The sequence below is a fragment of the Lepisosteus oculatus genome, chromosome 9 (assembly GCF_040954835.1).
Source record: "Lepisosteus oculatus isolate fLepOcu1 chromosome 9, fLepOcu1.hap2, whole genome shotgun sequence".
NCBI classification, from domain to species: domain Eukaryota; kingdom Metazoa; phylum Chordata; class Actinopteri; order Semionotiformes; family Lepisosteidae; genus Lepisosteus; species Lepisosteus oculatus.
The window spans coordinates 25519385-25542429 of record NC_090704.1 but is presented as its reverse complement, the minus strand read 5'-3'; the positions used below and the strand labels follow the sequence as shown (position 1 = coordinate 25542429).

At 38.0% G+C, this 23045-nt stretch overlaps 1 protein-coding gene and 2 pseudogenes across 2 annotated transcripts in view; 2 read left to right on the top strand and 1 right to left on the bottom strand.

Moving 5' to 3' along the window:
- Positions 1-23045, top strand: part of LOC138241228 (acyl-CoA-binding domain-containing protein 6-like) — a 250466-nt gene that overhangs the window by 162880 nt on the left and 64541 nt on the right. The gene's annotated exons all lie outside the window — the stretch shown is intronic.
- LOC138241293 (deoxyribonuclease-2-alpha-like) overlaps positions 1985-23045 on the bottom strand; it is a 110084-nt pseudogene continuing 89023 nt past the window's right edge.
- Positions 15364-23045, top strand: part of LOC138241250 (deoxyribonuclease-2-alpha-like) — a 60974-nt pseudogene continuing 53292 nt past the window's right edge.

Sequence of the window (23045 nt, the reverse complement as noted above, 5' to 3'; positions counted from 1 at the left end):
ATAATTTGTCTTCTATTTCCTAAAACAATTCAATATTTCCCACTGTACTGCATACAGTATTTAGCCTTTAGAATGTAATTTGCTCAATGTTAGTCTTGAAGCATGTAGTTAATACGGTAGAGGTACTATCATTTAACAGCATTCATGAGATACATTCAAACAGAATATTAATTCCATTGGAAGAGGGCCAGGGGAAGGGTCATTTATAACTGGTATTTTCGCAACGAAACGCTGTCTATACTACTGTATAGACCTAGGCAAGATGGCCGCCACGGATACCCGGCTGACCCGCTGTTGGAAAAGATATATACGGCGAAACAATGAGACACAGGTGAGCTCCGTCAGGAAACGGAATAGAAATGCCACAGAAGCACTGAACCGAGCGGAAGCTGGTAAGGTGAGAGCGTTTTGGAGGAACGAGAGATTTAGGAGTGTACTGGAAGGAATTTAAGAATAACGGACTATTGGATATGGGTTTTGGATACGGCGCGGAGAAGTGTGGACATACGCATTTGGGGACTTAAGGATACTGGCAACGGATTGCGGAACGGATTTGGAGAGACATACGGACGAAGAACACAGAGGTTCAGTGTGGTGTGAGTTAAATGTCTTTTACACCTATTTCCCCCGGCGACGCCACACCATATATTCAATTGAATCTTTCAAAGAGAACAACCATTTCCCTGCAAAATTAGGCTTTTCTCTGTCACTTCCCAGGTGGCTCTGACAATCAGCTGCCGTTAAATTGTGGCTGTGGGCATCTGTTTCAATGGAGTTTGTACTCCCTCTTTAAGTGTGATATTAGAAATACATTTTTTTTTGCTAAAAAACTGCTCTTTACAAAATAGATACGGCTATAAACTAATATGACGTTTTGGTTGTGAAGCCTTCTTCAGGTGTGTGGAGACACGTATATTTTTAGACACATTTATTTAAAAACTAAGAGCTTTTTTTTAAATGGTAGGAATGGTAAATTGTGCCATGTGAAGTTCATTTTTCAGTTTCCACTGTCTACATTCCCGGGCACAGCTTATATGTGGGTTAATATTTACCTATCGGATAAGCAAAGGTTAAAATAAAACAATTGAAACAGGATGAGGAAATGTGCACACACTCCTCTGACATACTCATGAGAGAGAGTCTTTCCCCGCTTGACATGCTTTGAGCTTATAAAGAGAGATCACCCACTGGAGAAGAACACAACTGTGAGTGACATCACTGTGAGGTCACAGGCATTGAGCAGGTCAGAAAATCAAGACTTCAAGGGGAAACTCAATCCTACCCGACATTAGAGACATGCCTACTTTTGCAAGTGCCAGCTTGATAATGGTTTAAGTTCCTTAGATATTTTTTAACTTCAGCTAGGTGTATGGCCTTTGACTTAAAAATCAGTAAATCATTAAGGAATGCTGGAAGGTTTATTAGACTTAAGATATTCTTACCAGGTCGAAACACCAGCACGGCACTGTAACCTTATTCTTTATAAAAATGTGAACATAAACTCTCTTTTAAACTGTACAGGCCTATTACAAAGCCAGTCGAAGTGGACAGCTCCACAGAGTAAACAGTCATATAATCCAATGCTTCTATGTGCCGAACAGGACTACTAGTATCAATATAACGGCAGCGTCAGTTTTTGTGCTTGATATGAACTGCCTAATGGGGCCATGTAGTAACTGTACTGTATATGAAGATGTGGTGATTGTTTTTATTTAACCTTATCCACCTGTTGCATAGGTTGTCTTGTGTTTTGCAATACGTAGTCTGTGGTGTTATTGATTTAGCTAGTAAAAATATATATATTATTCATCCATTGTGTGGTTTCTGCGTAAAAAAAAAACCCCGCATACACAGAAACAAAAGTCACAGATATGTGCCGAACAGGACTACTAGTATCAATATAACGGCAGCGTCAGTTTTTGTGCTTGATATGAACTGCCTAATGGGGCCACAGGAATAATGGAAGGCAGGTCAGATCCAGCACTTTTATTACAAACAAGCCTTTAAAGAAACACAAACAGAATGTACTTTTATGATTTGAAATATTTGTATATCTCCCCCCCCCCATATATTCAGTACTTAATTCAAAAAATGTTTTTTTAGATGCATGACTTTCTCATGATGCATATCCTTTCCAAATACATTTTACTTTTGCTATTAAGGTCAGTAGTGAATAGTTTAGGAACATGTAAAGGTTTATTCCATGCTGAAAAAAGAAAAGAAACATTTCAGCTGTAGAGTCTTCTTCAGGTGTCCGTTCCCTTTTCTTTTCTTCTCCTTTGCGGCCTACGCGTGTTGACGCACTACCTACTTGAGCTACTGCAGAGTTTTCTTACATATTACTTACCACCATTTGCTTTGACTTGGAAAAACTATGCAGTATCTTTTGAAAACAGCCCTTTCTTGTTCGTCTATTTCTGCCAGCCACGTGTTACTGGCAGTCCTCAAATGTGTCAACTACTGTGAGGAAGGCCTTCCACACTCCAGGCCTGCTTGTGCACACAGCCCCGCCTCCTCTTCTCGTTTGACCGATCTCTCGGTTCGTGTCCGCGATGCAGGTCCAGTGCTGACCCCCACCCTTCGTCACACACCACTTGGAGTGGTCCACCATGATGCTGAAAGGCCTGGCCTCTGGCAGCTGCATCGTCTTCACGTTGTACACCTTGTGCGCCACAGAGCAATTCGACGGCAGAGGCTGATGAAGCTTCCCCCAGCTTTTGGCAAAGAAGTCGTCTCCTAAATAGTTAACCAGCAAACCTGAGTAGAGATCTGAAACGGAACAGAGTCACAGGTTCCCTGTAAGAATCTGTCCCAGACACACTTTCTACCCAACCAAAAACAGGAAGTGCACTTGCTACCAAAACGTCAAACTGGAACCGAGAACAAGTGAATGTGTATTTCTTCCCCCCCTCTCTGAATGCTGTACTGTACTGGTTGCTACCCAGAACGTTCTTTTTTAAATCAGCACCACCAATATACAGTAGATCAAGTGTGAAGTGTGACATATTGCTTTTGAAGGGCAGTGTTTGAAACTTACTGGATTGTTCCTTTTCTACATAACCTTTTTTTAAATGTATTTAAATGACAACCGTTTCCAATAACCTTTAAAGTAACAGCAGAATGAGATCCTTGGATCAATTAATCAATTTCTTTTCAAAACTAGTTGAGATGAATGGAACAAACTGCACATGTTATTTAAGTCCTGGTTCCTTTCAAGAAACAGCAGGATGAGATCCTTGAATTAACTACTAAGAAATTAGCTAAATGGGCCAAATGTAACCTCTCGTGTTCTTAGGTATTAAATGGTATCTAAAGAAGCTACACAAGTTATATTTTTATCCTTTCTTATGTTTAAATCAACATACCAAGAGAAAAACATTTGATTTAAATTGTTGTATAAATAAAAGATTGAAATATTCTATTAATCAATTTGTTCAAGAATTGGGCTTTACAGAATGTTAATAAAGCACCTACAAACTACCTCAGACACAAATTCTAAACCTGAATTACTACTGAGTATAAATTGATGCTTTACTAACATCCCATAAAATCTCTTTTGAAAGAAAGCGATGCTATGAAACCTTAAATCTAAATTGTAACCGCAGAAACATGTAGGAAAGTTCAGTTGCCAGCTGGCAGATTGAGAAAGTTTCACCAAAACAAAGTATGCTTTTTTATATAAATACATCTTCAATTGGGAAAGGCTTTGAGTAAAAATAAACTGGATATTGTTCCACAAAATCTTTGTGAGAAAGTGGGTCTTGCTGGCTAGAAACAGCCAACATACAATAGAGTTAGACTTTGTAAAAATTAAATAAATTCAGATTCTGAGAGGCTCAATAAGTGCTTGTTCAGAGTAAATCAGACATCGTTGTCCAAGTTTCAGCAGTGATACATAATTCACTGAATACCAACACCAACAGGGTTGGATACTTTGGGATATCCAAGCGATCTCAAACGCGTCCGATAACTGCAACCTCTATGACCAGCTGGGCACCAGTGCTCTTGTACTGTTGTCAGTGAAAGAAAAACCATTAGTACAACTTATGCCAACTCTGACACTTAGCATCACTGTGGGGCTGTTAAGCACATATTTTGAAGAAATAAGTACATTTCATCATCTCTTCCAAGCTGGTACAGGTCTGGAACTGTGATAATTAATTTGTGATTTTAAAATGTAGAGGCATGCAAAAAATTAACTATTGATTCCAAATATCTAAAATGAGAAAAATAGCTGATGTGACATTTTCACTTCCCAGGAACAAACTGCAATAATGAAGCACAGAGATTGTTTATGGATCATGGCAACTGTGTTGTTCAATACTGTTTCTGTATCTTGAATTGGAGAATAGTTTCTAAAGAAGCGATCAGTTGGGAAACAAACGTGATCCATAGACTTTACTGATTTTTTTTCTGCAGACTCTAGCTCTGCCTTGAGTGGTGCTCACCGTCATTAAATCTAGAGCATTTTGCAAAGCTGGTGAAAGTTTACCCTGCTAAAGATGTCAGGGGCAGCTGCTTAAACCAAGGCTCTTTCCTAGGATAGCATGTTCTCTGAGCCACACACTGAAGGTCTCTGTGGAAGGTTTGGGGGACGTGATAGTCAAAAGAGTATACATGGATATACTGGAGTTGCACAGCTGTAGAGACAAGAATGAAAAATAACCAAGAGTAAGCATGGCATTTTCATACATCCAGGTCAAATGCCCCCTTTCTTTTTCCATTAGTTTGGAGAGTTTCCTTTATTTATTTTCACTTGTTAAACTATCCTCCAAGTTCTAAAATGTTGACATACATTTTCAGCAGCCACAATACACATCATTTAGATTTAATTAGAAAGTCTAAGGCTATTTTGGTATTTATTTTCATCTGTATACACAATGAGGTGTAAGTCTATTAGTGTCCACCTATTCTCAGGGTTATATTAAGTTTGCATATGAAATTGAACCACCAACAGAAAATAACAGAATAGACTGGTTTTTGCCCACAGGTAAATTTAGAATAGGAAAAGAAAAGGTGCTCCAAACCAGAACAAGAACTACAAATAACCAATACTTGAATCTTAAAATCTGGAAAAATTGTACCAAAGGCTTTCAGAAAGTGATAGACAGCTGTGATGTCAATGCCATGGACATACTAAAGCTCAGCAATCAAACTTGTTCAAGAAAAGGTTCACACAGCTGTATGTACATGTGAACGCCTACCTATGTCCTTGAAGGTGCTGTATGTGTAAGTCCCGCAGAAGAAGGTCTGTGCATTTTCATGCCCACTGGAGGGCAAGAATGATGTAGAATGATTTTTCACATCTGGAAGTTCTGGGGTGCTGTGAACCAGCCACACTCCTGTCTGTCTGTCTAACATCACAATCCCTGAAAAAGGTCACACAAGATATATTCAAATCTCTTATCGTTTTTGATCCGTCTGGTTTTTCAGTTTCAATGTTTTTAAAGGACAAGTCTGCTCTTTCTGAACAGAGTCCATTATCAAGCCTGCTTCCAGCTGACGAAGTCAATTAATCAATTTTCAAGAATCAAACAAGAACTGTATAATTGATCAAACTAAACAAAAAATCTTCTATTTTGGGCTAGTTTTCAGTTCTCTTAATCTGACTTTTGGCTTTTTTGTCCAACCGAATTAAACTGAACATACTTCATGGCCAAAAGTCAGATTAAGAGAATTGAAAACCACAGTCCAAAATAAGACTATTCTTAATCCTATTAATTGTTTTCATTTCTTTTCAATTGACAATTGGCCATGAAGTATGTACATTTATCTCTTAATCTCAACAATTTAATTTACTGTATTCATTTAGAAATGGGCTACTGTAAATTCAATTCAATAGAGCCCACAACAAGCATCTTTAGTTTTGTTTTTCCCAGCAGATGAATTTATTATAAACATCAGTATTATATTGACTTACAGAAGTGTTTTTAAACTCAGTGATTTTCACCAGGAGAAAAAGCTTTGAAGGCAACAGATTTGTTCTTAGCTTATGTGATGCCTCAGTCAAAGAAATGTAAATGGGGAAAAAAAATAATGAACAAAAACAAGATGGAAATATATACTTTAAAGCTTTATGATTCAAGTTTTAAAACCAGAAAACACAGAAAGCTGGTGTTGGTATTCTAAAGACACAGTATATACTTCGGACGTGCCATCATGTCTTGACCATACACAGTAAATCCTAAAATAAATGTTTTCTACTGAATCAATGATTTGGACAACATCTGCAGAATCACACGTGTAAATGTTCTACCCTGAAATAGTGTAAATGTTAAAATATTTTATTTTAGATATATATAAAATGAACAATTCACATCCTGCATATGTAGCAAACATTGCACTTGGCTTTAATCATAGGAATAAGCAAGCAAACCCAGCAAGTATTACAGATACAATTCTATTGTTTGTTGTGCTGTCTATGATGTTTTTTCCCCCCCATTTTCTGTGTCCTTCTGTCTTGTACATTATAAAATGTCACTTACCTTAAAGTTTGTATTTGTATTGCACAAAAGGCTTTTGAATTATAAGAGAAACCTGTGAAAATAAACAAATCGAAAAGACAATGTATATCCTGACCTCACTTTCTGGGAGATGACACAAATAATAAATAAAGGTTTCTTACCTTTTTATGAATGTAGGACAAAAAAGGCTGCAAAGTCTGCCCCACTGCACTCTTGGAGTCATTCACCAATTTCTTCCCATATACCCAGCCATTGGTATGGTCATCCATGTAGAGGTATCGCAGACCTCTTCCTTCATCGTGGTCTGGCAGCTTATACAGAATAAACCTGTATGATTCCAAAAACACATAAAAGAGTATCACATCCTGTATACTGCTCTAGAACTGTGACACTGTACAATGTGTCCTGGGTGTTGGACAGTGTTAACTGTTGAGATCACTAGAAAATAAAAAGGGCACTTAAACAATACTAGTGTCTGTTGCCAGTCTGTGGGTGCACTGGTGCTTCTGGGACATGAACAGAACCTGTGGCAAGAGAAGAAGGGTCAAGCAGCCTTGATCATTTCTAGGTGATGTAGTGGCCTACAAAGCAAAAATAGCTCTTGTTTTTAGGGGTCGTCCATGTTTGACATGAGCATTGTGGCAAAACTGGAATAATCTTATGTGATTAGAGCTCATTTTCTGCATTTTAAACCAGCAGAGCTCTGTAGAACTGAACTGCAGCAGTTGACAAAGAGTCAACAGTTGACTAAAAGAAGCGAGGCAAGGCAAGCATCTCGCAAACATTACTCTCCTCAAGAATACATTCTGGTGAATCGTTTCAAAACGAACTATTGAAAGGAAAAAAAAAACTTTCAAATCCAATAGTAATTTCTTTATGACAAAAAAATCAGACGTTGTACCCTGGATTTACAGATGCAGCCATTCAAAGTGCGCGGCACAGGCACGTACCGGGGGTAATTGGCTACGTCATCGCGCATTGTGACGCGAGATGATGCAAAATACCGCGGTGCGTGATTGGTTGACCGACGGGCACTCGTGGTGCGTTGATCGGTCGTAGAAAGATTTAAATGTCTTTACTGTGCCAGTTTAAGTATTGAATATTTATATGGAATTTTACCACTGAAGGGAAATCTTAGTAGCTGAGCATAAAAAGAATAGGAGCATACTGTAACGTCTGTGAAGGCCATAAATGATATTAATTTTGGAACATAAACATACAGTATATGGCTGGTCTCGGTACTAAACAATACACACCAGTATTTTTTCTCCCTAAACATTTTAAGCTTCGAAGTCTTTAACTAATGTGATACTGGAGTCAACAAGCATACTTTTAGAATTTGATTAAAAGGGAATATAATATGGAATTGTGTATCTAAAGAAATTAATAAAGATATCATTATATTCATATACCGCAACACAAGAATAGTACACGCTGTACATTGTCTGTTGATAATGTTTCTGTAGTGCTTTTTCAGCACTCTGCATATGACCTTGCCGGTGGCGCTGTGGGTTAGGTTCCTGACTCCCACTCTGATCGAATTTAAGTAATTTTAATAACAATGAATAGTCACCTATGCGTTACAATATAAACATTTATATTGATTTAAATCACGTTTTGATTTAAATCGCAAACGCGGGTTTCAATACATGTTTTGTGATTCACAATCAGACAAATGCAACATAAATTGATATCTTTGTCTTCTAAGTATCTTAATAAACTTTCAGCATAGCTTTCTCCCCGTTTAGATTCATTTTTTCTTGGGATCAAATGTGGAAAGATTATATTGTAACCATTTTTATTTTTTAAATACATTTTAGAAAAGTGTATTCTATACTAAAAAGCTGTACACCACCTCCTATAAAGATACATATTGTAATACTTTCGGGTTCGGATAGGACAGACACAAGAACTCAGACTTGCGGAGTCAAAGCAAGTTAAAGCCTTGATTTTATATATCACCTTTAAAAGTGGCATCTCAAAGCAAAGTAAATACCCAACACTGATTGTACCCATCTGTCCCCATTGTACCCAGAGAGCACAGCCAGGACAGACAGACAAATAAGATACACTCCACAGACATTCACAACAGCGAAATATCATAAAACGTTTGCACATGTAGTTTAATTATCTGTTTTTCAGGAAGTTAAAAAAACACTTGAATTACTTATCCAGTCTCTCGAAATAAAATTATTTTTCAAGCAATGCAACTAACGTCAGGCAACGTGTTTTTTTTAATCCAACATTGACAGCCACATCTTAAATCTTGTCATTCAGTTCTTTTTTCTCTATTTGAATTGTGGCGATTCAAACAACCTGGAATAACAAGTGGTCTCAAAGTCACCTAGCTCACAGAGCTTCAACAACAGATGACAATTCCCTTAGTCCTACCTTAGTCTTCCTGAAATTGTCAGATTATGAGTGAATAAAAGCATTTTATTAAAAACGTTTTAATCGCGTATCTAAGGAACTAGCAGTATAACCTTGTTCATGCACAAACAGTGGCATGTGACATTATTAATTTGGGTGTCTCCTCTTGCCAGAAAGCTCTAAATTGCATTTTGAGTGCGGTTTTTGACTTTTTTTAAATTGCAACCCATAAATAAAGCTGATACTGTTTAGACTTTTAATTATTTTAAACTGTATTACAGCAGCACAATGCACAATGCAACGTAAATCGCTATCTTTGTCTTCTGCGTAATAATGTTCACCTCTCTGTCCAGCAAATTAACAATAGTAATAATAATGAACTTTATTGTATATGGCGCCTTTAAAGGTGGCTCCTCAAAGCGCTTTACAGGATAAAAACAATAACAACAATAGTGTCAGGCTGGGCAAACGATTTTTTTATAGAAATACAAAATGAGATATAATGATGTGTTCCGGTTTAGACATTAACGAGTACAACCCCCCTCTCTGCGGGAGTGCTGGCTGTGACGAATTAAACCGGTTTCACAGGTATTTTCAAAGTAGAAGGGGGCAAGATTTCCAGCGAAAGACACCTCCCCCCCTCCAAAAGTACAGTACTTACTAGTTAAGAAAGCTAGGCTCCTCAATGAAATCGCTTTAACATGCTAATACGTTGGTGTAACAGTCCGGGCGTGGCAAGCTTGTAATGTCAACCCGACATTTACGGCGAAAGGAACCCTTCTTTCATTGGAAGACAATGAACATATTCTAGCCCTAAATGAATTAATAGCAAATATGGTTTACATAAAAGACATTTTTCCAAGAAAGTTTAGCCTTTGTCACTAATGAAACCACTAAATAAAGACATAAATATAGAAATCTTAAGATTTTTAAAATACATGACTTTGCTAAACTAATTTAAAAATAAAAACGATTACAAAGGCCAGCGGAGAGAGACAACAGGGGAGGGATGTTGGTTTTACATAAGGGGCGGGGCTATGGAAATTAGGTCTATTTGGGAATGTGGAGTTACATGTTCTGGCTGTTTGTGAATTATCGTTATTGAGTATAGAGTGTTGATGTATTGATTTTGTGTAATGCTGTATGTTGAAAATTGGATTTTGTTTATGATAAAGAGGATAAACTGGGATGGGAGGAGGGCTTAGTTTTGCATAAGGGGCGGGCTATGCTAATTGTAGGAATTTGAGAGAGTTTTTGGTTTGTATTACAAATAATTCGTACTAGATATTGAGATTTGTTGTTGTTTTGTTGAGATTTAACTCCGCAAATCTGAGTTCTTGTGTCCGTCCTATCTGAGCCCGAAAGTATTACAATATGTATCTTTATAGCAGGTGGTGTACAGCTTTTTAGTATAGATTACACTTTTCTAAAATGTATTTAAAAAATAAAAATGATTACAATCTAATCTTTCCATGTTTGATCCCAAGAAAAATAAATCTAAACGGAGAGAAAGCTATGCTGAAAGTTTATTAAGATACTTAGAAGACAAAGATATCAATTTATGTTGCATTTGTCTGATTGTGAATCAAAAAACACAAATTTAAACCCTCGTTTGCGATTTAAATCAGTATAAATGTTTATATTGTAACGCATAGGTGACTATTCATTGTTTATTAAAATGACAAATTCGATCATGTTGTGATATTTAGAAATATAAAAGTCAATTAATTGTCCATAATATTACTATTCTATTTTTTCAAAGAAATGTCGCAGTACACGAATATAATCATATCGTTACATCAGAAATTGAGAAGAGTTCTTCTGAGGAACTGAAAAGAGACTCCCATCTTGAAAACAGTTCTGAAATCAAACCACTCAGTGTCCCTGTAGAACCGTTGAATATTGAACCGGTTTCCTCAGTTGGGCTCCAGGAAATTTCTATGGCTAAATCAACAGAATCACTTAATATGACTTTAGTGTGTACTGAGACTGTGGAAAACATCATAACACAGCTGCTATTGCAGATATACCCTACTTTGATAAAAGAGGAAACTTCTACAGAAATCCCAGGGAAGATGTCTGTGTCTTTGCTGAGTCAGATAGCTGTGGACCTCTTTGACAGTGTGTTGCAGGACTTGTCCGAAAACCAGGAGATAACAGTTGTGAAACAGGATAATGATGTGTTTCATGAACCACACAAGATTCAGCAGGTTGCCAGCTCTGTTCACAATGAATTGCTATGTCAAACTGGATCCCAACAGGTTCTACAGAAAGCTGTAGCCACCAGAAATGAGACAGTGGTCAAAACCATAATCAGTTCTATGGTGACCAACATTTCCAAGCTGACACATTCAGCTTCCCAATGTTCATCCCTTTCACCAGAGACCAGTATTAGGAGAGAAGGAAGTGAGATCGTTGATGAGGTGAGGGGTGATATTAACATAACTAGTGAGCACAACAAAGAGGCAATACCCAGTGCTCAGTCTTCTGAAGTTTATCTTGTTTCTTCTGAAATAGTACATGGAATCACACATAATCTGCTAAAGGAAATTCAGCTAAACTGTTCCAGCCAGTACTCCTCAAGCTGCCATTGATATGGAAACCCAGAGCACTGAGCAGCTCATGTGCACCAAAATGGACCAGTTAGAACCTTCACCTGTTATTTGTCGAACAGTCAGAAGTAAAAAACGACAGTCTTCTATGACAAAGTCTCCAAAAGGCTTTTCTCCAACAGTCCCAAGTGGTTTTGAAAACAGTTTCCAGCCAGAAGACACTATGGATAAGTCCTGCTCATCACGTTCCCTAGGAGAAGCTATTGGTGTGACACCTTGTTAGCTTCTGAGACACGAGAGAAGCCTGGAGATTATCTGGTTCAAAGAGTCCAGGATCTAGAAGGAGTACAGCAGTGTAAGGCTTCAGGGAAGAAGAGCTCCTCGAGGCCAGACTGTATGAAAACACGACTTCTGTCCTCTTAGCATGATGTGGTTGATGAGGTATGACCAACAGTTCCAAACCTGTAAAAATTTCTCTTATGAAAGTAGGATGGACCTGTTCTGTACCTAATTAACAGACATTTGTGTAGAAAGTACTGGAAAATGGAACTCTTATTTTGTAAATATGATGATAGTTATGTTGTGCATTTTCCTTTACAATAAAACTACAAATCCAGATTTGTTTTCCCTAATACTGTGTAACATCTCAGAAATATCCCTATTGTCAGTTCATAGCATACGTTCTAAACTCACGTGTCTGTGGATGTCAGCTTTATCACTTTCTTATTCAATTAGTACAAGAGCAATCAGGTGAGTTAATGCTACTATAGAGAGACTTGCTCACAGTATTGTCTACATTTCCAAACTGATGTCTGCATCATAAAAAAAACTAAGATGCATTATTTTCTATACATGCAATTGTAAACATTCACATTCGTTTATTATTTTATATCTCATTGTCTGCCTTTATTCTAGTGTTAACGTCAGTGCTAAAAACAAATACACACCCCATAATCCTTATCTTCTTTTCCGTAAGAGAAGTGTTACTTGTTTTGATTTACACTGAACAATCACTGAACTGTAACTTTTTGTTTTTTTGTGACAGGAGTTGCCTGGACACTCATCTTGGTATGTGTACAATCCCAGCCTTAATAAGGACAAAAATCTCAGTCCAGCCCAAAGCAAGAGTGGTCTGCGCATTGACATAGCAAAACATTACATGACCCCAGTGCAACTGACCAAAACATCTGAGAGCAAAGGGCTTCTCTCGCACAGCAACATCCCCTTTGCAGTTAATATGCCGGATGAAGATGTGAATGTGAGCCAGGAAGTCAAGAAACATCCTTTGAAAAAGTTTGGCTCCATGATAAAGCATAAGATCATGGGTAATAGGTCAAAAGACGTCAGAATTCAGAATGAAACAAATCCATCTTTGGAAACGTTAAGAGCCCAGGGAACATCCAGTGGACGTGGGAGCTGTGAAAGCTTTGGACCATTCAAAGTGCCTGATGAGTACAACGAGCCTCAAAAACACAAGGTATGGATTAGTTACCCAAACTTTAATTATTAATTTGGACATTATTGTATTTTTAATATTAGCACTACAGAAATTATTTGAATAGAATGCTCATTTGTATATTAAATAACATTCTAGAAGACATTCCTATTAATTGCAATCAACAAGAATAGCAACTGCTATTGTGGCCAATGCTGAATGTTCTGTATGAATAATGACTACAAATTTATCAAGATCAATACAGTACGTAACAGTTCAAGTATAATAGCTGTGGAAGAAATATTCCTAAATTGTTTTCTTTGTGTGCTCATAGTTCTTCAAAAAAGAAGTTTTTAGTTTGGACAGATTCAGTAGGAACAAGCCTCAGAACACTCCATATGGTGAGTATGTAGTTTGTGACTGTGATTTTATTTTGTGTAGCACATTAGTGACAAGTGTGGTTCAGAATTAGACATTGGATGGAATTTATGTAGAATGGGGGAATTCATCTAAATTTAGAATCCTTTAAAAAACAAACTGATTTGTATACAAATTGGCCTTAGTGTTCTGCAAACGTCAAGTTTTATTGACTCTGGTCAATAGGAATGGTGAGGCAGAACTCTAAACTCCACTCTGATCAAGTGGTTACCTGTGCACCTCTACTCTTACCTGATCTCTCTTCTTCTAAATAGTCCATTGTCCAGTGCATCAATCTTTGGCAGTCCTCTTCAACAGTACTCTATTTTCTCCATTTTCAGTGCCCTCCCTCATTCCCTTCTACAGTATCTCTTGGTATAGTAAATATGACTAAATGTGACTTATATGATAGATATAAGATATAAGCTAATACGTCTTCCTTCTTTTACAAGTAAAGTTATGAAAACCACTTTAGAACTAAACAACAGGATCGCTCATATGAAAATAAGACCCTAGCAGTAGTCAATATGGTTTTAGAAAAGGTCATTCTTCCTTTACCATCTTGTTAAAATTCTTCAAACAAGTGACAGCAGTAAACACACAGAACGTACAAAATGATATGATTAGATTTTAAAGATGCTTTTGATAATGTTCTTCTTAAATTAAAGGCAATAGGCATTTAGGGAAATTCATATATTGAACTGGTTAAGGGACAAGTAATAGTACAGATCAGAGGTGAATAGTCCAATAGAAGATGACAGGAATAATAGTTATGAATGTGATTGAAATGACTGAAAAACAGTTGTCTAATAGCCAAATTACCACACACCTTTAATCAAATAGCTTCTTATTGAATAAACCTGACATTAAGATGCCTCTGGGTAGAACTGTTTCCAAAGTCTATCTTACCTGCTGCCATGGAATAAAGAAACTCGAACAGTGACATGTCAAACCACTCTGTGTTTCCAGGGATCCCTGTAATTCCAAACTCCAGGAAGATGCCAAAAAAGCCATCGTTGCTGTCGAAGATGTCGACTGCTTTATCCAGAGCCTTCCTGTAATAATCCATCTGCCACCATCAAACATGTTTCACATGGAGGGGAAACTCCTTGCAATGAAAACTCAAAAAAGGAGTTCTAATGATGGGAACCTCATTTGCCTAGCTGATCTACTGTTTCTGAAATAAAAATAATCGCATTCATGTTTTTGTATAATGTTGTGTTATTCAAATAGGTGAGCACACTACCACATGCATGACCAGACACTTTTCAACTAAATCACAAAATGGTTTGTTAGTTGTCTGTAAATATTTTATTGGTGTACTATACCATTAAAAAAATAAAACAGTCTTAGCCTTCATAATTCTATTCATAGTTATAGCAAGACCTGATTTACTGTAAGTATTCAAAATCCTCAAAGCTACTGACCTACAGTAGTGCACTTCATAAGATTTAGTAGTGCAGCATGAACTAGGGGAAACTATTTGGATTTAAAAAATATAAGAGGTTTAAATAATCTACCAAATAGGGAAATGCATATTTTTATTCAAAGGGTTTGGGGCCTGGAACAAACATCCCAACTATGATGTGGACGCTGATATCCTGACATCCCTGAAGAAAGGGTTAGATTAGATACATGAATGAATTGGCTACTGAAAAACCAGGCAAGCCAGATGAACTATCAACGTTCTACTGTGCACCAACAAGTACACCTAATGAACTTTCGTGTGATTGGCAAGTTGCAATGCCTCACTGCACAAGCTGTATTCCTGGTCAGAGGGCTTAAAACAAATTGCCAACTTTTTGTGAAAGTACATAAGCTATAACTATAGTATTCTCATTCCAGAAAATGTTCCGTTTCTTTTTTCCATCTGTACTGTGTATATATACTGTATGGACTAGGAACTTATCTACTCTGTGTTTTTGGTTCCCTTCGGACCGCTTAGGGGAGCGAACAGTTAACGGACCGCGGTGAGCAACAAGTCCTGAAACGGTTAGCCATCGTCTTGATACTGTCTGCAGGAGAGAGTAATTTTAATATAATTTGTCTTCCTGGAGATTGATTTAGATTATTCGAGAAATACAAACTACGATCATAACATTTATATTTATAGACATACTCCAATATGGCGTCTCGCTCTCCATCGTCTTCCCCCGACTCTGCTACGGGTTCAGGTACCGACCCGGCTCGGCCAGACACGGGAGAGCCGCTCGGTGGTTCAGATTCGGATTCAGACTTGGGTCTCGGGGAGGAAGGTTGCGGTGCTGGTGACCTGGGGTATCGCCTGGAAGAGACGGAGCTCGAAGCCGAGTTTGAAGCGGCAGCTGAGCGGCTCCGTGGACTGGTGCAGACAGCGAGCAGAGAACAGCTGCTTTACCTGTACGCCAGGTATAAACAGGTAAAGCGACCCCAAAACTTTGGCAACTCTTTAATAAACTGAAGCAAAGACGTGTTTGATGTGTTTTCGGGCTCAAGGTCAATTAGTTTGAAACCTTAAAAATGTGCACTCAGCATGTGCATAATCAGCTGCTGTCATGTAGTTGGTGACCTTCGTGTTTATAAAGTACTGAGTACGTTTGGATGAAGAAACCACTAGCAATATTTTCTAGTTCCCCAAGGGATCATCTTAACTGACGAACATTGAATAGAAGTGTACAAAACGACTTTTCTGCTACTCTCCAAACATTTTGTATTACTGAGAAACCTACTGGCCACATATACTGAGTTATATACATTATTTATATGCAAAATTTAGAAATAAGCAGTTGGCATAAATGAACAGGGTAATAAAATATATATATCATATCTAGCACATTTAAAAAATAAATTGAATCATTTTCCACACAGTGAGCATATTGCCCCTGTGAATTTAAAATAGGAATACAGTTAAATTCCAGTGGATTTGCTGTTTGAAACAGCCAGTTATCCTGTGTTCACATGATGACTAGCTAATCATATTCTTAAAGTTTGCTTCTTCTCATTGATACCTTTTCAGTTGTTGAATATGTATTCCTTTTAGTAAGCGATAGCTAAAGTATTGTGCACAAACTCATTTTAAGTTACACAAGGCAAGAGACAAATCTGTGCGACTCCACAAACCCACACTAAATATAGGTTTCAGTGTTGTCCAGAAAAAAAGAAAGGTAAATGTGTGAACTTTCACAGATATTGTAAGAAACCCAACAGACCAGGGAGTGTAAGTAGGATTTCAGTTGTTAAAGGCTAAATAACATCCTAGGCAAGTAAGATCTGTCAGTCAACTTATGGGATAGACTATGACTAAATTACATACCCGAGAAGCTGAGTTCTAGCACTCACAGTCTCCTTGCCGAACTGTATTAAAAATAGAAAACAAAACATTTGCCCTACTGAAAAGCGGTTAAGAGTTTCTACCAGCTGGGCTCTGTAAGGCTGCTGATGGGTTACACATTGTGCTGTGATGCTGCAGGCAGGCCTGGAAGCAGCTTGGGGACATGAGCAAAGAACAGGCCATGCAGGAGTATGTAGCGTGTGTGCATTCGCTGGACCCAGAAGGAGGCCAGAAGGTAGGGACTTCTGACTCAATTTCACTTAAACCTGCTATTTGTTTGGTGTCAGCTTTTGGGCGCCAGGATGATGTCATGCATTGAGAGGGCGAACTGTCTCTGGGACAAGCTGTCAGATTTGTTCTAGAGATAAACCTGTTCCTGGGATTCCTACAGTACAAGAGACAGTTTCACATGATTCGTCAGTCAACTACTAGCTACTAGCAACCTAATGAATACGGTCACTTGAGCAGCCCACTTGTGTCTGTAACCTCTCTTGCGTTTTTCAGTTCTTGGCAGTTTGTATACTGAAGTAATTCTGGCAGTAATTTGTAACATTAACCTCTCTCAACACAGCACCGTCATCTTACCTAAACAAAACATGAATATTAATGATCAGAAACTAAGGCCCACTTTAAAAATCACAAATATGCTCCTTAAAAAAATCACAGAATCGGGTTCCAGATAGCTGCATGTTTTGCTTACTCAAAGAGCAAAAGGTCTGTTTTCTACCAAATGTTACCAAAAACATCCCTGCCCACTTGCAGCTGACAGGACTCGGCTGTTTCCCCATATATACTGTATGCCATATATATCCAGTGAGTATAATATGAAGAGGGGTGGATCAGTGTTCACTGTTGTCCCTTTTGTGCTACATTTAAATAAATAAAATAATTTTTCAGTTTGCATTGTCTTACCTTTATGACTACTGAGAATAAGTACTCTGGAACACAATCAAAAGAAAATTAAAATCTATATAAAGGGCCAGCATGGGTGTGGAGTGGATAGCGCTTCTGCCATGTAGCACTGGGGCCCTGGGTTCAATTCCAGACCTGGGGTGCTGTCTGCATGGAGTTTGTATGCTCTCCCCATGTTTGCGTGGGTTTCCCCCCACAGTCCAAAGACACGCTGGTAGTTTAATTGGCTTCTGGGCAATTGGCCTTGGTGTGAGGTTGTGTGTGTCTATCTGTGTGTGTCCTGTGATAGACTGGTGTCCCCTCCAGCGTGTATACCACCTTGCGCTCACTGCATGCCAGGATAAGCTGCAGCTCCCCTGCAACCCTGTATTGGAAAAAAGCAGTTAGAAAATGGTGGGATTTATAGTTTAAAGTGTGAAGTGTATGTAGATAGAACAGTTATATTTCAGAATAAACAAGTATTCCATGTCTATGTGGAACAATTATTTGTTTATATTTTGGGTATCAATTTTGAAGTGACTAAAGGATTTACAAAACAGTAGTGCCTGGACTTTAATGAAGAGGATATGGCATTAAGGAATTCGAATTGTTTGAATTCAGCATTAGCTCTAGTGTAGATTTAACAGCCCAGTTCATAGAGGCCACGCAGAGTGGCCTCGATGTGTCAGCGTCTCTTATGATCATTGGTGCTATTAGTCGCAGTTCATGCTTGGCAAATTTGACAACTTGCCCAGAGTGGTGAGTGCAGTATTGCGAGATTTTCTCTCTTCACAATTCTCATGACTATGCATTGAAGGACAATAATAATAGTATAATGTTAATTTTTGAGTGTTTTTAAATAACCCTCAAAGCTCCTTATAGTAGTACACATAATACACAAAAAACTAATGGCACATATCAATGTTATAGCATTAATTTTTCAGTTGTTGAGCTAATATCAGTCTTGTCACGGTTTGCTTTCAGAAATGTTCTGTTGTATCTATGTCTTAATTTCAGACAGACTCCTGTAAAGTACAGAAACCAGAATAGTAGTAATCCAATTTGATTTTCAAATTAATCTGTCAGCAGGATAGCAGTGAAACCCAAGCCCACAATGGTAAAAACGTTGCCCAAGAGCCAGTGTATAAGTATTAAATAGTTACGTTTCCAGTACAAATCTCTATGTAATACCTCGGGTTAGTGCAATAACATCACTTTTAACTAGGATTTATGAATTTGTTTCTGGTGGTGGTATTGATAAATAAGAGCTAAACCAAGGAAGGGGTGTGCCAGATATCCCAAGATAAGTTTCCATGTGATCCAGTGTGGGACTGTGATTGACACCAGCAGCATTTTAGTTGAATAAAAAGCACATCAAGTGATCCAGAAGCCACTGGAAAATCATTAACTGACTTAACAATGGTAGTTTCTGTACTGTGTATCCAAACTCCAACTGAAGAGGTTCAAAGAGCTCATTAGATACAAGACGCAATTAGAATTAAGTCGCATTGTCCATTTCAGAGTTTTTGTGAGAAAAGGCAACTTAGTGGTACATAGTGGTAGTTAAGTGCTTGAGGTCCTAGGTCAGTTTTAGAAACCCTTACGTAACTAGAAATTTATGTCGAAATGCCCATTAATCACACCCCACGGGCTATGCATACATGTGTACAGTACATCAATGTGTCAGTTTACATATGATGTTATTTCGGTCAGTTTCTTTCATATGAAGCACACATAGAAAATTAAGTTCAATAATTATTAATGCAGTGTTCTATAAATAGAACAAATATCTAAACATATTCATATGATGCATACAGAAAGTTAAGCTCTATAATTTATAACGTAATGTGATATCAATAAAAAAATTGAAAAAACCTGTTTGCCCGGATCGTGGTCACTGTCCCCCCAGATGACACGTTTCTTTTAAACCGCTCCACAAATTCTCACATGAACGTATTCTCCAATATCATCACAACAAAACCATAATGTTTGTTTCCACAGATATGACACTATTATGCAATAAACCAATAAATTAATGAACTAGCAGAATCCCAATAAAAACACCCGGCCAGCACAGCATGTCAATATTATACATTTTTACCAACAAAACCGCAAAAGCAAAAACCAGCAAATATATATATATATATCCCATGTTTTTACCTTATTCTGAAGCATGATATATATCCAAAATAACCCAGACTTGAACGTTATTGACTTCATAGTAAATGTTTGAAGAACGACCGGTAGAAATAAGGCGATCTGATTAGTAAAAACCGCTTTCATTCATTGTATTTTCAGCCATTCAGAGCTCTTAGGGGGTAAGACTTCCTCTAGAAGCCTCGAGCTGCATTCCGCCTGCCTTTTAGCTGTCAATCATTGACTCAGAAGGGGTAATCAATCAGTTTTTTATCAGTGCTCCTTTTTTTCACACCAGAAGGCAACTCTGAGGTTTTTTTCATTGCATAACAGCAGATAAAGGCTCTCTAGCAGTGTCTAATAGTTTTTATAGCAATTGCAATGGTTATTATTCTTATTTTCAATATTTTTAGGATTTTTTATTATAGGCGTGAAATTTCATTCCAGGTTCAGTCTTCACAAAACATGATGTAGAATTTTTTCTAATTGATCAATTTTTCCCAGATTTGTATCCAAGCTAGTAGTCACCTAGAACAAGGCTCTTGACATGCATATAGTTAAAAAGTCTGACCTCTGAAGACCAACAAAACATGGTCGCCTGCTGTTTTTTTGTTTTTTTTTCATATGTCTGTCTGCTGAGTGGACACATTAAGAAATATAAGAAATTTGACTGTTCACCCTCAAAGCCAAGGGGGTTACCTTCAATTTAAGACCTGAACCAGGCTCCTGCTATGTTCTGCTGCAGAGATATAACAAATGTTTAAGGAGGAGGAAATTTCAGGCGGAAATTGGCTAAATGTGTCAATGTTAATAACAGGTTAAACAAAATTTGGAAGTGTCAAACATTTTTCTCCTACATTTTAATGTGTGAAAAACAAAACAAAGAGTTTGTTACCTGTCAAGGTAGGTGGGATGTTCACTACCTCATTATTTTTAAAGCAACTTAAAAGGTAAGTGTACAAATGCATAAATTAAGATTCAAACAATTAAAAGACAGTACAACAATCAAACAGCAAACTGGAACTATTTCTGATCAAATAATCTGTTCTCTGATAATAAAGTTGTTGTGAAAAAGTAATGTTACATTGATAGTTCAGGTGGGTAGCTGCGTCAGCATGCGTAGGCTGCAAAGAAACAAGTAATAGGTTTATTCCATGCTGAAAAAAAGTTTCGGCCATGGAGCCTTCTTCAGGTGTGACTCCAGTATTCAATTACTCACCAGTTAAATGAATCTTCAATTCCAACTCGGCTCTTACCTACCCAATTAATCTAATTATTTGCTTAGCCACAACGGTTTAATGTCCTTCCCCAAATCTCTGGGTGCTTCAGAGATAAAAGCCATGTCCCAATTCTTGACCTGCGCCCTAAGGCATTTCTACAAATCCGCACTTCTGTAATGTAGCGCAAGTGTGGACTTCAAGTGCGCCAGTATTAAAGGGCGCACTAGTACAAAAAGGTAAAAAACACCCTCGCGTGACGTCACTGTTTTGTCACACGGCTCAGGAGGGTCGAAATCCAAGTCGGCTGTTAAATTTCGTTGTCTGCTTGCAGTTTGATTAAATTGAATTTTATCTCGTCAATCCCTGTACAAATGTAGTGATACTGTGTTCATTCATGTTGTAAACTTAACCTCGATTCATAACAGGCGAAGTAAACTAAGGAATCACTGGCAATATTGCTGCTTATTCCAAGCTGTGTACTATTAAATACATTTCATATTGTCTGTCCCAGTACAAAATGACAGTATGAGGAACATAACGCTTTCATTCAACTAAATAAGGTAAACTTGGCTATACCTCAAAGCTTGTACTATAAAATACGAGCACCATTAAATGTTCTGTGTACAGAATACAAAGCTGGTAAATGAATAAATATACATCAGTTGAAATGGGGGTGACGAAATAAAAGCTTTGTCAAAACTTTGTACGTAGAATACATACAGTTTAAATCTAAAGTAGCCTAATGAAGTTTGTTTTTTCAAAAAAATTGTAGCGCTCCGGGGTTCACGTGGGTATGCGCCCTCTCCTCTGCCGCCTCAGGTCGAACCCCCACCATTGGGGACTCGAACCTGGGCCTCCGTTGCACTCGACAGGGACCCAGCCAGCTGAACTAAAGGGAAATCTCCCATCAGCCCGGCGGCTGCGGTCCCTGCTATTCACAGGGAAGGGCGGGGACGTCACCGCGCTGGTAAGCCGGCTCTCACAACCAATGGTGGCCGTATGAGTTACAATATTATGAGTTCTAAAACTTAAAAAAAGTTCAATTGTACCAATACGTGAATATTTTATTCTCCATGGCAACTTCTCTCCGCCTTGATACGTTAGAATGTGGAACGTCACCATTCCGCGAGCAACTGGGGGTAATTCCCTCCAGCGGAGTCCATTCCGATGAAGACTTCAGAGAAGTCTGCATTGGCGGTGCTGGTGAGCACCCTTGTGACAAATTTAGAAATGGAATAAGTATTGGATTTTAAGTCTTTTTTTCCTTTCAATAGTTCGGTTTGAAACGATTCACCAGAATGTATTCTTGAGGAGAGTAATGTTTGTGAGATGCTTGCCTTGCCTCGCTTCTTTTAGTCAACTGTTGACTCTTTGTCAACTGCTGCAGTTCAGTTCTACAGAGCTCTGCTGGTTTAAAATGCAGAAAATGAGCTCTAATCGCATAAGATTATTCCAGTTTTGCCACAATGCTCATGTCAAACATGGGCAATCCCTAAAAACAAGAGCTATTTTCGCTTTGTAGGCCACTACATCACCTAGAAATGATCAAGGCTGCTTGACCCTTCTTCTCTTGCCACAGGTTCTGTTCATCTCCCAGAAGCACCAGTGCACCCACAGACTGGCAACAGACACTAGTATTGTTTAAGTGCCCTTTTTATTTTCTAGTGATCTCAACAGTTAACACTGTCCAACACCCAGGACACATTGTACAGTGTCACAGTTCTAGAGCAGTATACAGGATGTGATACTCTTTTATGTGTTTTTGGAATCATACAGGTTTATTCTGTATAAGCTGCCAGACCACGATGAAGGAAGAGGTCTGCGATACCTCTACATGGATGACCATACCAATGGCTGGGTGTATGGGAAGAAATTGGTGAATGACTCCAAGAGTGCAATGGGGCAGACTTTGCAGCCTTTTTTGTCCTACATTCATAAAAAGGTAAGAAACCTTTATTTATTATTTGTGTCATCTCCCAGAGAGTGATGTCAGGATATACATTGTCTTTTCGATTTGTTTATTTTCACAGGTTTCTCTTATAATTCAAAAGCCTTTTGTGCAATACAAATACAAACTTTAAGGTAAGTAACATTTTATAATGTACAAGACAGAAGGACACAGAAAATGGGGGGGAAAAAACATCATAGACAACACAACAAACAATAGAATTGTATCTGTAATACTTGCTGGGTTTGCTTGCTTATTCCTATGATTAAAGCCAAGTGCAATGTTTGCTACATATGCAGGAT